The 18,860-nt window shown below is 34.8% G+C and overlaps 1 protein-coding gene and 1 long non-coding RNA gene across 2 annotated transcripts in view; one reads left to right on the forward strand and one right to left on the reverse strand.

The window, feature by feature from the left end:
* The window catches only part of UBL3 (ubiquitin like 3), a 159,781-nt gene that overhangs the window by 61,334 nt on the left and 79,587 nt on the right, over positions 1–18,860 (reverse strand). The gene's annotated exons all lie outside the window — the stretch shown is intronic.
* LOC148234936 (uncharacterized) lies at positions 4,510–14,378 on the forward strand. Its single transcript, XR_015809593.1, has 3 exons — positions 4,510–5,191; positions 7,562–10,582; positions 13,154–14,378. It is a non-coding gene; the product is annotated as an uncharacterized LOC148234936 (long non-coding RNA).

The raw sequence follows: 18,860 nt of genomic DNA on the forward strand, positions 1-18,860 counted from the left end.
AAAGTAGCACGACAAACGCCGCATTATACGTAAAAACGTGACGGTGCACCCCTCTCGGGTATACACCCCCTCCCGAGCAACGTTCCGAGCCCTTCGTGACTTTCATTAATCAAAAACGAAATAATAACGAACGTATTGTAGAAATATCGGTCGTAAATTATTGCGCGAGCACCGTATAAATTGCAAAATACTACGTTTACGAATAACGCGTGTATGTGTATGTGATTACATTATTAAATATACACAAATTTATAAATATAATAAGTTTAAAACGGCTGCGATTTCACTTAGCATATCAGCATTAATTTAATACAATTCGACGCAAAAAAACTTTATTAGAAATATAGATATATATAATAAAATATGAATATGCAAAACCTTGGATATTAAAATGAATTTATAATTTAAACATTAAGTTGAGAGAACGTTGAATTTTTAATGTTATGTGTTCAAAGAAGATGTGTTTTATGAAAAAAATATGTACCTACGTAGAATACCATTGAGTTCGTACTACGTATGGATATATTAAAAATATAATAACTCGTCTCAGCCGTATTGTAATATTGAAACAATGAGAAAATATGCTATGGAATTTCAATTGTATCATAAATTTTCTAAAAATGTTCATTATTTTAATAAAAAAATAACGAATCTACAATGTGTAGATGCGGTACATAGCTTAGACGGCAAATTGCATATAAAATCCCAACAACCCTCCAAACAAGATTGCCACGCTGAAATCCAGTTTGTGGTGCGTCTTAGCATGGCAAAAAAAGCAAAGGAAAACGTACGAGCGCTTTATCGCGATAAGGCGGAAAATATATTAGACTATAATTGGTACCGGCGCCGTTGTCCCAGTCCCTAAACAAAGAAAAGGGCCGGACATATTAGGGAAACGACGTAGAAATTTGGAAGAATAGGCCCGGGTAAGATGCGACGAAATCCACACACACATGCATAGATATAGGGATAAAGACCATTAATCAGAGTTACTTCCAGCGTCCGAGCAAGGCGAGGCAAAAACGGCCAAACAAATTAAAAACGCGGACGAAACAAAGAGCAACTCTTTATTGTGAGAGTGAAGAGCTCATCGTACAGGCTCAGGCGAGAGACGGCGTCATACGTTTCGGCAGAATCGAAGAGAAGATTTTAATCCGAGCGAGAGACACTAGAGACCCGCCCGTTTTCAGTGGACGCACAATAAAAACGGATTAGGGAAACGAACTGAGAAAAAAGGGGGTGAGGCGGACGATTACACCGCAGGGCGGATTGGGCGAAGTTTACGGAACATCGAGGATTCACGCTTGGATTGTGTTAGTGGTTCGAAATTGACTAAAAACGTATAATAATTATTAAAACAGGGTTTGCGCATCTTTCACTTATATAGTATGATATCCGCAACTTCTAAATCGAGACAGATTGCCAAAATTAGTGGACGCTTTTCCTTGTAGCAAAATATCAAGTGAAATAAAGGGACATGTCGGACAGTGTTATGTGTTACGACCCGTGTGCTAATTTTATGACCCCCCCCCCAATCAATGGTGACAATGACTAAAATAACTATAATATAATGGTCTTTCTTAGGTTTACCCGACATTGGGTAGTTTGAAACAGATTTCCGTTGGTCGCTAAAGCAGATTACGTACGGCCATTCGAATGGCAATCCCGAATGCACGTGTTATCATTTTTCAATGTGTTTGCGACGGATAATTTTAATCTTTTTGATTCATAGCGAATACTTGAAAAAAGATTTTCTCGTGGTGGCGTTTCATTTTAACAAAGAAACTCACTTTTTTGTCTAAAACGCTTCAAACCAGTATTTGTTTATCACATGCCGATTAGTTTTGTCATCGGGGTTTATGATTTAATAGCGTAATATTTGGATTTTTACGCTTGTAATTTTTTCTAAATGCTTTTTGACAGTTTTAAGACCAACCGATTTAATGGAAAACTGATTTATATGTAAAAGCAGATAATCCTCATTAAAGGTTGATAACTCTCATGTTACTAGAAGATTTAGATCTAATATAATTGTGCACTGATTGACACATTTAAAATCGATAATGTGTTTATTTACAGAATCGCATTGATTTATAATAATTTGTTTTTTCGTTTCAAGCGACTTTTTTTTCAAATTATTAAGTTGAAGTGTCGCTCAATACGACAATAATTAACGTGAAAGATAAATGCTTCTCTCACGGGCAATATTACATTCAGCGTAGCAACCAAACTCGATACGATATAATTGGAAACAAGTAGGGTACGAAAGCTAGCAATATATAACATATGCTTTATTATTAGAATTTTGGCGGAGTACGTAAATTACAATCAGATTGGATCGCTATCACACAGTAGTTATTACTACACATACTAGTGTCTGTGAATACGCTGTATTGGTTATCCACGAACGCGGTTAGTACAGTGTTCATCCATTCTAATTGACGATCAAAATCAGAATTTCTCACAATGCACAATGAAGTAACATAAAATTGCGACATGAGTGTATGTAACCAACAATACCAACAACAGACGCGAGCAACGTAATTTTCAAGAAAAAATTGCATATGAACATTATATAAAACATGAACATAAAAATTAAATTTAAATTATCATATTTATAACAAAACATTCATGCGGCAAATACTTTTGTAGAAAAGCATAACAGAGGTGTAAAATACGCGTTACTGAAACAGATTTTCTTAAATTTGCTACGGCTTTCACGGGCTGAAATATTACCGGTGACACATTGTTTCTTATTCCGATTCGATGCTATTTTATCCATAACATGTCACGTTTTAAATAACCATTTAATTTTTTGCAATAATTATGACAGTCACGTTTATTCTAAAATACCCAAAGAAAATCACACCAAAGTCATTCTATTATATAATAATTTATTATAAACCAAGGCTGTGGAGTCGTTTAAAATTTTACTGACTCCGACATTATCTTATGGTATTATAATGTCAACGATTTTTAAATTATAAAAACATTAAAAAAATACCACGTCTACCTTATTTACCTTTATTGACTTATTATAATATATTTAAAAAAGTAAGTAAAATAAATAAATTTAATAAAAATATCTACATAATATACGTTAAGAAAAATAAAATATTTATATTAAATATAACGATACATTAAAATAAATACAAATAACAAATTAAATAATTATAGTCGCAAATTTGTTTCATTGTTTTTACTTTGCCAGGTTGACTTTAAATCTTAATTTAATCTTTTCCATCCATGATTAAGATTGAATTTGATCTTAAAAAAATAATTGCTTCTAATAAATCAGTGCTTAGGGAAGCTCTTAATTAGATTTGATTATTTTAAGCGAAGAAAATATTCAGTGCACTCAACGTGTTAAAGAAAATTATAAAAATGAGTCGGAGTCTGTCGATTTTTCACGACTCCGACTCCACAGCCCTGGTATAAACGACTGTTTACGCAACTAAGCCAATATTAAGTCAACAAAGTTGAAACGTATTAGGGTTAAATAAATCGAAAATAAGAATGCCAAAGTAAACTTCTTTTGACCATATAATCATGAATTGTCTGAAAGAAATTTGTTGCGATCGATTTTCAGCACGCATTCATCTGCTTGCCTGTAAATACGATGATCCCCTCTAATACAGTATAATAATAGGAGATGAAAAATTAAATTTCATCTGATATCCCCGATGCAGGAGAGTTCATTCGAACTCTCTTGCATGATACAGGCTGTAAAAGCCGCTTCCCTCTTCACGTCAACCCTAGTCTAGCTGCGACGTCCGGAATCTAGAGGTCGATCAGATCTTTAGAGACGACTGGATTTTTCAGACGAATACAAAGCTAAGAGAACTTCACGTATTTATAATAACAATGACGTGTACGTGGACTGACTCAAAATTGTTACACAATAATAATTTATAACTAATGAACTTTAACATTCGGGTTAAGACAATACATACACAATTAACTAATGGGAAAAGTGGCTCTTTTGTCACATTTAAAATAATGTTCTCGAGTACTTTTGTCACTTCTATTCAAAAGCTATTATATATGAACCAGTTTCAATATTTATGTCCAATATAATGGAAAACTAACTAATGCGAAACACGCTGCTTAATCTAGGACTGCCCGCTGTCTTTCTAAGTTTACACTTAAAAAGACAGCGGGAAAGATCGTTTAAATGTTTTACTTAATATATGATATAAACTTGTTGAACGTTAGGAAAAAAATGTACAAACTATTTGTTTTAACATTAACGGCACGAATTTAACGTATGACCTAATATTTACGTGGAAAAAAATCTGTCCCTTTGATATTGCGGTCAAAGGATTTAACGGACTCGAGCAGCATTAAAAAAATAAATATAATATATCACATTCACGTCAAACGGAATGATAAATGGCGGCGAGTGAAAGCGCCGCAAAGATCGCATTACAAATACATACAACGTAACCTTTCGAGAGGTTCTATTTCCGGAAAATTGTGCCGCAGCTAAGGTCAGAGGCGCGGGGGATGTTTTTATTTTATTTTTTCGGCCATCCCGAAAGTGATGGTAGGATACACACAGTCCCGGCGGCACTATGAGACAATTGCTTCGTTAATGTTGCATTAGTTCGTTTCCCGTTCGGTAATGAGAGTCGACGGCATCGGGGTGAAAGGTGAAAATCCGACTCACAAAGACTTTTTCTTCGCATTACTGCGGATCGTAAAAAGACGTGGTGGCTCGCTAATAAACACCCTCGGTGGATGCGGAAACGCCATTACGTACTACGTAGGGGGTGTTGTTCGAATAAAAACGTATCGCGGCGACAGGGACTGAAATTGTCTGTTGGAAAATATGCAGCGCAGAAGTGACTCGGGGGCATTAGACTCCAAAGAAGAGCTTTGTAAGTGTGTTATTAAAAAATCGCCCCCGGAAGAACGCTTTGAGCTGAATGAGGTTTGACAACAAAGGCGAATAGGTGATGTGTTTTTGAATGGAGTGACGATTATTTGCATAATAAACGTGTAATGTCAAAATTCGAGACAGCTTGAATGCTAATTTTCAGGTTTTCTTTTCAACATTGTATCCGAAACTTTGGTGTTGAGATAAAAAAAATCATGCTAGATGACGAGAAATAAAGATAATATGTAGTGTTGATGACTAGAGTTTCTTTCTAGAGAAACTATAAATGTACTAATGTAACACATTAGAGCAGTGGTTCTTAACCTTTTCAAAGTCACGGTGCACTTTTGATCATGGGAAAAAGTGGCGGTGCACCAGAATTAAGAGGTCGAAAAAAATATGTGGACAAAATTTAAAAAATAATAGTTACATACAAAATTACATACAATTTTTTTACATATTTTTTTAAATTAAATTATATAAAAAAGTTAAGTATTGAAAATAAATTTAGGTAGTTAATTTTGCCCTAGAACCAATTTTTAATTACGTGTTTTATTAAAAATATTTGTAATAATATTTAAAGGTGCTCTTTGGGTGGCAAATCTAAGTGGTGCATTTTCCCCCCTTTGTTTACCCAAAATGACGTTCCTGCTTTACATAATGGAATTTATATGATCAATCAAAAATTAATGAATGTGATACCTGAGCTTGTTGGCTTTTGCAGATATCAGAAATATTACGTCGAATATTTTATGTAAGGACCCTGAATTCTTCGTTTACATTTTTTTCTGTCTTTCTCGTTTTTTAGTTTTCATATTAGTTGTTGTTGAGAAACCAAGCTCACACAAATATGATGTTGAAAACTGTAACAAAATTTTCAGTGCCTTCATGTAAAGAAGTGAATATTCCTCTTGGACAGTAATCCAAAAATTCTTCATAGTTATTTCGGAAAATTTAATTTTTAGAGTACGATCAGTCGACAATGAGACTAATTTGATGTTTTCGTATCCGGTCATAATTTTCTATACTTAAGAATGGAAAATAATGTGCAATTTTTTCTTTCAAAAAAGTTAAATGTTTTATTATTGCGGAAAAACTCCCTTGGGAATGTTTTCGTTAAGTGAAGGAAACATATTTATTTTTTTTTCTATTATTCGATTTTTCGAAAGAGTTATTTTTTTCCGAAATCCTGTCAATTTGTCAATGGATGTCATGAATTTTTCGTTTTTTCCTTGGATGCTTGTGTTAACGTTATTTAAGTAATTAAAAATATCTGCTAAATATGCCACTTTAGCATACCAATCGTTATTCTGAAGACATTTTACAAAATCATCCATACCTTCATTTCGAAAAAAGATTAACAATTCATTCTTAAGTTCTATGAATCGGCATAAAACTTTACCCTTAGATAACCACCTCAATTCAGTGTGAAAAAGCAAACACTCGTACATAGCTTCCATAGAAATGCAAAGTTTTTTAAACATGCGTGTTTTTAAAAGTCTTGATTTTATGAAATTCACTATATTTACAACTTGATTTAGTACAGGTTTTAGTGTTGCTGGTAAAGTTTTCGAAACTAAAGATTCTCTATGTAAAAAACAGTGCGTAAATATAATATTAGGTTTTCTTGTCTTTGCAAGTGTTACAAATCCTTTAAATGAGCCTACCATTGAAGGAGCACCATCCATACAAATTCCTACACATAACTCCCATGATATTTTAAATTGTCCTAAATATGAATAAATAAGATCAAAAACATCTTGTCCTGTCGTATGCTCGGTAAGTTCTTTGCAGCATAGATATTGATTCACTATTTTGTTTTCATTTATGAAACGAACGAATCCTAGTATTTGTGCATTACCGCTAATGTCAGTAGATTCGTCGACTTGTAAAACAAAATATCGCTTGGAAAGTTAATCGTTAACTGTTTTCTCAATATCATCCGACATATTTAATTTTTTTTTATTGTATCGTTTGAAAGAGGAATTTTCATAATTTCCTTTTTGCTTTATCACCAAACATCATTTTTCCTATTTCACAATATGCAGGTAAAATTAGAGACTCTGCTATAGTATGTGGTTTTAATTGTACAGCAATCTTGTATGACGCCAGTTGTGCTTTATCGGAAATTTTAACAGTTTTTTCAAAATATTTCGCTTGTTTATTTTGCATGCTTAACAATCTTTTGAAGTAATCTTTATTTTTTGATGCAAAATCGGCGTGCTTCGTAGTGAAGTGGCGATTTAACTTGTCAGGATACATCGCGCTATTGGACAGTTTTTCTCCACACACAACACATAGTGGAATGTGATATCCTTCCTCATTGATGCTAGTAAAACTGAAACGTAAATATTCTTCAGAATACTGTCCATTATTTTTTTTTATTTTACTGGATATATTTTCTTTTGTATGAGACGTATGATGTCTAGTAACATCTTCACTTCTTCTTCCACTTGTACTCCCAGTGTCATTAATATTTTGGTCTGATTCACAATTTCGTTTGGTAATAAATTTATCCATTGTGTGGTATCACGACCATAATAAAATATAAATTGATTGAAACATTAAGATTTTACTATTTTGCGGAATTTTTGTTTTTACCAATTTTCTCGCGGTGCACTTGCAATAAGCTCGCGGTGCACTGGTGCACCGCGGTGCACCGGTTAAGAACCACTGCATTAGAGAAATACTTCGAATGTTAATGTTAACAAAGAGCTTTGACGTTCACCTAATTGTCATTACGTAGCATAGAGCAAATGCCTTGAGAAACCGTTTATTATATAATTAATTATGATTCCGTGGTGCTGCAAAATCGCTTTAATAGTTACAGAGATTAACTAGCAATATCAAACTTGTTCTAGCTAGGATCAAAGCGTTATCAAACCGAAAGATACGTGCTACGCTTGTTAATTATAGGAAACACCAGATCTTGCGATAGGTATTCTATACGTATGCGAAGAAAGAATGGAGCGGATCCCGATAGATATCTCGGTGTACGTACAAGAAATATCCGCATGGGAAATCGGACGATGTCCTGCCTGGAAGAGAGCGGACGAGAGCCGACCGGCCCCAGGGTTGATTAAACGCATCCTGAGGGATACGACGAGGAAATGAGAATTGCGGCGATAAAAGTAATAGAAACAGATTGGGACAATATCTCCGAATGAATAAAAATCGCGGTCTGGCAGCGACAGCGTTTTGGACAATACTCGACACTCGAGGGGTATCCGAAAGGTTTTCGGAGATATTAGCAAGGAAGGTTCGATCGCTCGGATTTACCGGAAAGAGAAAGAAGCGGAATTAAGCTGTATGGGGAGATTTGTTGAAGCTATCTGAGAGACAAGGGGAGAAAACGCAATGAACACAAAATACCTGCGAAACGTACGTAACGTAACGGCGTTACGTAAGATTTTACTTTGCGGTATATTTTATTTTATGAAAAAATGAAAGCTTGAGTACTCGAATGTGATTTTTGTCACGCGATAACTTAACTCTCGAACAAGTGTTTTCGTCTTGGTCGATTTGAAGAGCTTTTAATATGCATATTGTGTTTATTATTTATTATTTTTATTCAATAAATTGCAGCTTTGACTATAAAAACAGATAAACTTTAATTTAAAATTAAAACCGTCCTCTTTAATAAAAAAAATATTTCATTAAAGCTGAGAAACTGTAATTTGAGTTAATCTCAAAATCAGACCAGCACAAAAAAAGATTAAATAGCTCAGTGAATATGGCAAAAAACGAGTCTAGACAAAGAACGGGAACAATACGAATAACAACTGCCTATGAACAGGCCTGCCAGCCAAGAGGGGGGGGGGGGGAAACGAAACAAATTCCTGGTGCCCGACTCTGGAAAAATTTATATCAAGAATATATTTATAAGCAAAACTAAAAACTAATATCAAAAAACGAATCCGAACTAAACTAGTTGTTTAAAATGTATGTATTTCACGGATAACATTCTTTTGCCTTTTTTACACATCCATAAAAGAAATAAAAGGAGTGGAACATTGCCTTCAAAAGTATTTTCACAATAAACATTATTAATCAAAGGAACTGGATGTATTTTTTTTTGATGCGGGTCCGTCTGTGTTAAAATTTGTTTGCAAATTATTGTTGATTTTATTGCTTTCTAAACCTTATAAAATATTAGACTTAGTTGGGAAGAAATATCCAACGAATGTAAATTTAGGTATTCCAGAATTATTATTTTCCCAGGGCCCGGGTTCGCTTTCAGCGGCCGTGCCTATGAATACAGTTCATCACAAGTCATGGCTTTAAGAAATATAAAATAAAAATACACTTGAAGATCGGGAATTCTATTATATGAATAAAACACATTCGAGTGTCTCACTATTTTGACCAAGACTGATTTACAAATGTAACTTCAACTATCAGTTAAATTATATCATCACACAGTCTCATTAGAAAGTCATCGCCGAATATATGCGCTCGTAACAATTTGATTGCTAACGCGCGATAGATTCAATCATTTCAGAGATTATAAATGTCTTTCTCTACGTTCGGTCATTGCCAGTGAAAGTGACCGATTCGTAACGAAATTTTGTCAATTTGAAAATCTGCCGTCGTTATACAACTGCTCAATTTTCGATTCTTTATTCGCCGCGGCGATAAACGTGTAACGTTGCCAATGGATGCTGCGGAACAAAGGGCGGTTTATCTCCGTCCATCGGGAAAAAGCAAATACCGTTCGAACGAAGAGCGCTTAATCCCTTCTGTAATCTCCTCGATGGCGTTTTTAATTAATACGGATTTGTTTCTGCTCGTATGTCATAAAACACTCTATCGCATTGTATAATTTATATGTGTGCTGATATGTTGACTGTATTCTACAGTACCCTTGTCTCTTCAACACATATATCTGAAACATTGTAATTGTAACCCGTATATTAATTTCTAATGATAAATCTGCGGACCTCTCGACGATTATCTCTCCATAAACTACTTCCACCCAATTAGGTCACGAGTTTGAAAGGTTAAGAAGCTTCTTCGCCCAGCCGAATCTCCGAGAAGATCTGGAGCACGTTTCTGAGTCGAAGGCCGAAGAAAAACTGTGTCAAAGGGGTGAACATTTTTTCATCGTCTTAAGATCGATTCTCTGAGATACGTCATCGTAGCCAAATTGGCCCATCAACATCGCGTACACATTCCTCGGCCAGAACCGTGAAGGTGTTATCTAAATTAGCGACGTAGCCGTAAACAGTGGCTACAGAGCCTGCAATGTGCGATAAGGGGACGCCGGCATCGCGACGACTGGTTTATAGGTTTAGACATAAGTTCGTAGTCGGCGTAGTCGCTACGAGACGTGGCCCGTTGCGTAATAAACGGCGCTACGATAACGGGATGCGCGCTGTTTAACGATCGCTCCTCGTATCGCGAAAATCTAATAAGAGAATCGATGCGTTGGAAAACGTAGAATGCGACGTTAAAAGTAGACGCGATAGATCGTAAATGGGGATGTAATAAGGCTACGTCGCTACGGGTTTATCGAGTTCGATCTGTAGATGTTTTCCCTTTGGTCTGGGACTACGACATTAAACATCGATAGAGGCTCAGTACACTTAACTAGGATGATGGATCAGTGTGGCAGCGGCGGCTCGTGGGAATTTGTAGTGGAGGGGCTGCAGCAATAAAAGTTGAAATATTGAACAAAATATCCTTAATAAAACTATATAATATGTACCATATAAGACAGCGGTTTCCAACCTTTTTGTTACTACGCCTCCCCAAAAAAAAAAAAAATTTTCCGCGCCTCCCTTACCTTTTATTTTTTTAATAGATTAAATAATATAGACACGTTTTAAATAATAAAAACTTTATTACAAAAATAAACTGAAAACCACAATTAACAGAATAATAACAAGGTTTAGTTATAACATACACATACGTGTATATTTATTTTTATATATAAGTTTTTTTAAGCAATTAAACCAACTACATCTATCGCATAAAAATTTAATGCGACGGTTGTTGTTGTTTATTAGCACAAAGCTTATCAAATCTTGGGGGCAATGTGGAGAGTGCCACTCGTATCTCTTTTTCGACTACTAACCTGTTGCGATATTTAGTTTTCATTGCAGCCAGTGCCGAAAAGCCCGTTTCGCATAAATACGACGTTACAAACGGTAGAAGCACTTGCGTTGCTTTGCAATACAAAGATTCATACTCTCCTTTAAGATTCATCCAAAATTGAATTAAGGTTTCATTTTGAAACTTTTGTTTTAGTAGGCTATCGCATGATAATTCTATAAGTTTTTCCTTTTCAATGGTTGTCAGCCCAAATTTGTCGTTTTCATCGTCAATAAATGGATTCTGTACCCACAAAAACTTTGAGAAATCAAGGTGTTTAAAATAATTTGAAAAATGCAGCACTAGACCATCCAAGTGTTCAATAAAAAGATTCTTGCTTGTTTCAATATTGGCTGTGGCCCAGAAATCTTTTGACAGTGAAAACATGTCCAACTCATTCTTTTGTAAATTTGACTTCCATAACTTTAACTTTTTAATGAAAGCTTTTACTTTGTCTTTTTGAACAAGTTGATGCATTTGTGATCCCTGTATTGATTTATTCAAACTGCTCAATTTTCCAAAAATTTCAACTAAATAGGCAAGTTTAACAAGGAAATTATCGTTCGTCCACAAATGTGCCTCTTCGTGGTGATTTTCTTCGAGAAAGGCTGTTATTTCTTCTTTGAGTTCAAATACCCTTTGAATCGCTTTTGCACGAGATAGCCAGCGAACTTCACAATAATACAGAAGTGAGGTATAATTAGCTTCCATATCTACACACAACTTTGCAAACAGCCTAGATCTCAAAGGACTGTTCTTAATGTAGTTTATAATTTTTATAATTTTTGTAAAAATGTTGTTAAGTTCCTCGCTCATATTTTTTGACACTAGAGCTGCTCTGTGAAGCATACAGTGCGTCCAGATAGCATGTGGTGCTTTCTTTTTAACTAATGCTTGAAGACCTGCTTTGTGTCCGGACATTGAGTGAGCTCCGTCAGTACACAGTCCAATACAATTACTCCACGTTATGTCGTTTTCTTTAAAAAAACTGTCCATTATATTAAAAATTTCAATGGATGTGGTCTTTCCAGGAATGGGTATGCAAAATAATATATCTTCTAATATATTATTTTCTACAACATATCGAACATATGCAATTAAATGGGCATCTTTAGCTATATCAGTTGCCTCATCTACTTGTATGGCGAATTTCGAAGTACGCAGCCGAGAAACTAATTGATCGCAAATATCTTCAGATATATCATTGATTGCAACTGTTTTGCATATGATTCGCCGAACATTATTCGAACCATATCAATAGCTGCTGGTAAAATTAGAGTTTCTCCTATTGTATGTGATTTCTTACATTTTGCGATTCGGTAAGAGACATGGTACGAAGCCAATAATGCATTTGGTGATACAGAAAGAATATTTTTGAACGTTTGCTTTTGATTATTAAGCTCATCCAATTTTCTTTCAAAATATTCTATGGACTTATCAACGTATTCAGAATGTAGAGTTTCATGGTGCCGTTTTAATTTGACTGGTCTCATACTATCTGAAGCCAAAACTTTCGAACACAACAAACACATTGGTTTTTCCAAGCCATCTATAATGACACTAGTGAATCCTAATGATAAATAGGATGAACTGTATTGTCTTTTCTTGGGAGCTTTACTTCCTTGTACATTTTTTATTTTATTCCCACTAGTATCAGCATCAGTATCTTCATTATTGTTGACTTTTCTCTTGTAACCACTCAAAAATTTATCCATTCGTCTAAAAAATATTTTATTGATATAAATTAAAATCAATGATAGTTTAAATAAAAAAAAATGAAGTTTAAAATATACTAACGATTATTTTCAAGAAGAAATCACGTCAGAAACAATTAAAAAAAACAATATCACGCCCTGCCGACACGCTTCAGTTGACACGAGTGACATTTAAATGTGAGGTTATTGTTTTATGCAACTAGCGGTCGTTTTGTGTATTACCGAAACAGAGCGTTTGCAAACGCGCCATTTTTAAATTTCTCCGCTCCAGATAATTTTTTTAATAGGAATTAAATATATGTAAATGTAAAAAAATGAACATTCATGCACTGAATTTTCACTGTTACGTTAATATATCAAGTTTTATTAATTTGTAGATATTATGGTATAAAAAATAATTCATTAAAAAATGTTGGCGCCTCCCCTGGCAATAGTCCGCGCCTCCCCTGGGAGGCGCGCCTCCCAGGTTGGAAACCGCTGATATAAGATATTATACTAGACAAAAATAATCTACCAAGTTAAGATGACTAAGTTACATACATAAAAATATTTAAAACAGGAACATTAATTTTATACTGAGAGGGTTATAGCCAAGCAGCCCAAATTTATTTATTTTAAATCTTCTGTGGGGGAGGGATTTATTCTTGAAAGTTGCGTTAATGACCCCAACCAAGGGTGATCATTCGTAATAATATGGATGAATTAGACAATAGAATGTAAATTATGGGTTCGTCCCCTTGTGGCGTCCGAGGGCCGACGCTGCGACTGAGGCAGCACATACACCCCTCTTGGATCTTGGGGAGTGATGCTATACTGGTATGATACGCAATGCATGCAGTGCAAAGCAACACAGATCAGCCAACGAGAGCAGTAAAGAAGCACTGGCCGTCAAAAGCTGGATGCCCGCCCATAAGGATTGGACTCGTAGGGTCCTAGTACTGGTAATGGCAGTGGCGCACGCAATGAATAACACGTAGCTATATTTCAGCGCTCTTCAGTAATTTTAAGAAATGCTTCTTATCTTAAAAACCTTTTTTGAATCTTTTCTACTAAAAGAGAATATTTGGTTATTAGGGGATTCAAAAGTATAGATCCCGATTTATGAATGCTACGAACTAAGGTGTTATAAAGGACGCGAATAATTGACGGAGCGTCAAGGTGAAAGGCGTTCCTCATAACAAAGCCGAGCATCTTGAAAGATTTATCACAGACATTGTGTATGTGTAGAGAGAACCTCCACTTGCTCTCAAGTGATTCCGAGATCTTTAGTAATAGTTTATTTAGCCAAAATGTTCCCACCGAGAGCGTAGGAATAAACTGATGGCAAACGGGATCGAGAAAATGACACAGTATGGCACTTTCCGACACTAAAGGGCAGACGATTAACGGAAGCCCATTTCCATAGAGTCTAAATCACAATAGAGTCTAAATCACAGAAGGAATCCGCAACATATCGAATGCATTTATACAATTTTAAATCATCTGCGCATATATTAATGTCATTAATAAATAACATAAAGAGCAGAGGGCCCAGGTTGTACCCTTGAGGAACCCCCGAAGCTATATAAGCTAAATATTCGGATTTTTTTCTTCAGAACAAGGTTCGTTGCAGAGTTATTCATAAGGTGCTCACTGTTTTAACCAACCCTCGCTCGGACCTAATCTGTCCAACAGTAATGCACAAACAATTCGTTTTATGGAACATTTATTGCTCATTTACAATAAATTGTCATCGATATCTATCGATAGAAATACTTCATTCAGAAATTAGATTGTTCTCGCTAAAGGGCAATTAAAAAAATTATCTGATTCCGCAAAGATCGCAACGCAAGAATTGGAGTTCAGTAAGTATAAAAGGACAATGCGTGATCCTCTCTAGTACCCTATAGAAATGTTTAATTACATACACATTTTAAAGTGGTTTCAGTGAAAGCTTCATAAAATAAACTTGTTTGGATATTTAAAATTTATATAATATGAAGATATACGACTAAAAAGTATTTTTTTAAAGGATTCGCATGAGCTTCATGTTTTTTTATGTCCTGGAACCTGGCATGATTTTGTACGCCTTGTTTATCTTTACGCGTTTTTTAGAACGTATCTACCACGTAAAAAATAAAACGTTGAGGTTTATTTATTTTATATATTGATATTTGGTAATTTTGCTTTAATAATACATAACATATGACACTTTAAATCGATTTTATTTATCGATTTAGGACTTGAAAAAATAAATGTAAAATGGTTTTAGAAGTTTAGAAAAATACAAAACCGGGGATAAAATAATCTAGGACAAAAGTATTATTTTGGAGACGAATCTCAGTTAAAAATACTTTCTTTGATAATGTTTTTTTACCACAATCAACATTTCGAAATGTGAACTCTATATTTAAATTTAATTACTCAAAATTATTTAAAGCTACATTTCTAAAACTTCTAATCTGATTAAACTGAATAGTGTTTGTGCAACGTGGTGCTGGTAGTTGTTTTCAATACAATTTAAATATATTAGTGTCGGAATCACCCGTAATCGACGAGACGGAATTAGTCTCAAAATTTGCTTACATTTATTGATTTATTTGTGTTTCTTGAACTTTTTTCTCTAGCATACCATAGTGGCAACATTACCAATTTTTACCGAGTTTACCGCAGATAGTCTAACAAGATTTTCATTTGGCAATAACAAATAGTCTGGTTCCGCCCCGCATCATCGTTATTGGCCAGATGATCGAAGACTAGAAGGAACTTTGAACTTTACCCAATTCTGAGGGATATATAAGCTAGAACACGGCCGTTTTAAATCACTTCCTCTAGTCAGGGGCTTCATTTCGAAATATACGAAAGTTAAGCCGAACTTGCAGTTAAGTGTAATAATTTTTTTTATGTTTTCTAGTAATTGTCAAATAATTTGCCAGAACAATGCAAAGTTTAACACTGCTTCGCCGTAATAATAGCGAGTTTCAAATCTGGTTATACTGTATAATAAGTCCAATTTCATTACGTAAAATACAAAACACGCACACAAAACTACGTGTGTATAGCAGTTTTAATATAATTATTACTATACAGTGGAGCGCTGGCAAGCGGCCGGTTGCGCGTCGCCGTAACTAATCGAAATTAATATGCCCTTTAACCCATTTGTTAAAATTAGAAGTCGCCGGTTAATGGGTTAGCCACGTTTTGTAAAGAAGAAATTCGGAGATAATATGAAAATATGACCACCGAACGTCCGGCAACTATTCACTCTATATTATTACGTTACACAATATGCATTGAATTCTACAGAATACAGCCTTATGTATATTTATTATAATATAGTACATATTTTTAACTACAGTAATAACTATGTAACGGTCGATCGACGTGCGGAACTATTTCCATATGCGTATCTAATTATCATTGTTTTTCTTCGCGTGCTGCGTTTAAAATATCGCTCAATTAGCGCAGCCATCGTGAAAGTTTGCGTCTAAACTAATTTCGGCGGTTCGCGCGCGTGTGTACGCAACTTATGGTTTCTAATCTGGACGATCAGTTTAAATTGTCGAGAGTGCGGGGATGCAGAGCAATCTCGCCTTAGCTATCTGTCTATCTGTAGCCGGCTATAACTCTCCCCGGGGATTATCATTAGCGACGCTAAACGTCTGCCGATGTGGACTTATCGGGTAGCTGGAATCTTGACTCGTTTGGGGTTGCGTGGAAGTTTTAATTCATACTACTGGGGATGTTAAATACTGCTAAGTAATAAATGTTAACAAAAACAATTGATATATACCGATGAACAATTTACTGTATTCGAGGATGCTAACAATCCATGAAGAAAACCAATAAATAAATAAATACCCAAGAGAATCAAGTTATTTTGAACTATAATATTTATGGATTATTTAGTAGTGTGGGTGTTCTTCTTGAAACTCGCGCAATAATTACCTTAACCACGCTATAATAAGGATGAACTTGACAATAAAGTATGGGAACACACAAAAGCACTCGTTACGTCCAGAAAAAAAGGGTTTCACAAAAATAGCACGTAATCATTCTCCGATGCATTAAAGGAATATTTCTTTGTTGCGAAACAGACACGAAAACAATATATCATCGGACGACAAACAGCACCGTAAAGGCATAATATTCCCGTTGCACTATTAAACCTAAGTAGGGTGTTATTCAAGCTAATCTCACTTTATAGAGGCGTGGACATATTTCATTGGTTGAAAAAACGAGTGCAACAATTGGGTGGATAGTCGCTGCATGGTTGTGATTCGTCAGCGAGCTTTGCAACCCTTAATACTTAAGGCTCTTCAATGAGAAGAGGTTAGAGACGGCCTGAGAAAGGGACTCCCGAAGACAATCACCGCAGCAGAGAGGAACGAACCTCTCTGCTGCGTCCGTCGCTGCCTCACCTACAAGACCTCTGAGGACCATTTACTGGACATCATCCTTTCGCCAGCTTCTCTACAATCACTCGAAGAATAACGATACTCGACCACAATATATGCAATATAATATAATAAATTATTTCTAGTTTCCAACAACGTCTTTATGGCTGCGAAGCCACATCCCTTGGGGTAAGAACTCTTGAAGTATAATAGTGTTTTATTAAAATGTAATAATAACTATATAATAATATGGCACAATATAAGACAACGACGATAGGCGGAACGCTTTCGCCGCTATCAAAACAAAATTAGCTCAGTATCTTAACGACTAGCGACGTTTTTTTATACGAGCATAATACATCAATCATAATATAGTACTATATAAATTAAATAAATTGTAATCAATGACGGCAAATGGCAGTTGATACGCATGAGGTTTCCTATTGTATAAGATTGATGCATAAGTTATATCGTATATCATAGAGCTAGTATTTTTATTTTCTCTTGTAAATTAACCATAAACATATATTGAAATAATCTAACCAATAACACATTATATACTGATATTGATGTTTGAAGCAGTCTATGGTGTTTTTTCATAATTATCATCAGTCGATGTAAAGAGATATAGACGATGTTCAACCACTGAGGGCAATAAAATTGAGGTTGGCCGTCAACAAATACTAGGAACATTGAATTAACTATGGGTATCAACCAATCAATGGTCGTAAAACACCCGCATCGTCTTAGTATGACGCGTGGATGCTACATGATTTGTCGCCTACAATTTAAGAAAGATTGCGCAATATAAATCGAAGGAGCTCATTGCGATATTTAAAAATATCCATATAATTATCTAGATCTGAGTCCTTTTAACTGTTAAAAATATATATTGATGAAAACTATGGAGAATTTGAAAACGCCACTGATTTTCAGTTTTTTGAGCAATATTAAAAAACTTACTGTAGGATTGTAAAAGATTATATTTAATAACGGAAATTAAGCATTTAATTAAAAAAAAAATTGATTTTATTAATTCAAAATGTTCATCATTCACTACCGATCATCCAAACAATTATTGAAATACGGCAATTTTATTATTTTTGAATTGTAAATAAGAGCGCAAAAAAATCTTACGTCTTCCTCGGTGCCCGTCATAATGTGAACGATCGGAAAAAACTCTACAATACGTATCTGTAGTTGTTTCTAAAGACATTTTTGTTGCATGTTTTTTGGAATAATTTTTTCGACGCAGCGACTCATGAATACGTTACTAAAGAATAGCATCGATAATCTGTCAAAGCTCGAGTTGCAATCCTAGTTGCAATCGCGTCCCTTATTCTTTAACGTCGCAACCAGAACGGTAGTGCTCGCACACTCCAAAGTCTGGAGTCCAGACACAAAGGTGTCCTCGCCGTTAGTTTAAATGAATGTGGTTATAGTGTGCCAGTCTTTCATAATTTTGATCGTTTCTTTCATTATAATATAATTTATTGTATATGCTATTTTTATGTTCTTTTATAGTTATTGATCCCGAAATAAATAAATAAAATATAAAACAATATATGTATAGTCCATCCAATATGTTAGCGCTCATCATTGTTGTGTTGGAAATAAGGGTGCATGTACGCATGCATGCATACATATACAGTTTTCTGCGAATTTGTTTAAACCGATAGGAGAACGTTACTAATACTAAATCAGGGCTGTTTTAAGGGTAGGGTGACCATATGTTGGAAATTGAATTAAAAATTATAATGTGTTATATTTTTATTATAAATTATTGTCATGTTTTGT

Source organism: Plectrocnemia conspersa, unplaced genomic scaffold (genome assembly GCF_051122295.1).
Source record: "Plectrocnemia conspersa isolate PC_06_02 unplaced genomic scaffold, ASM5112229v1 ptg000005l, whole genome shotgun sequence".
NCBI lineage: Eukaryota > Metazoa > Arthropoda > Insecta > Trichoptera > Polycentropodidae > Plectrocnemia > Plectrocnemia conspersa.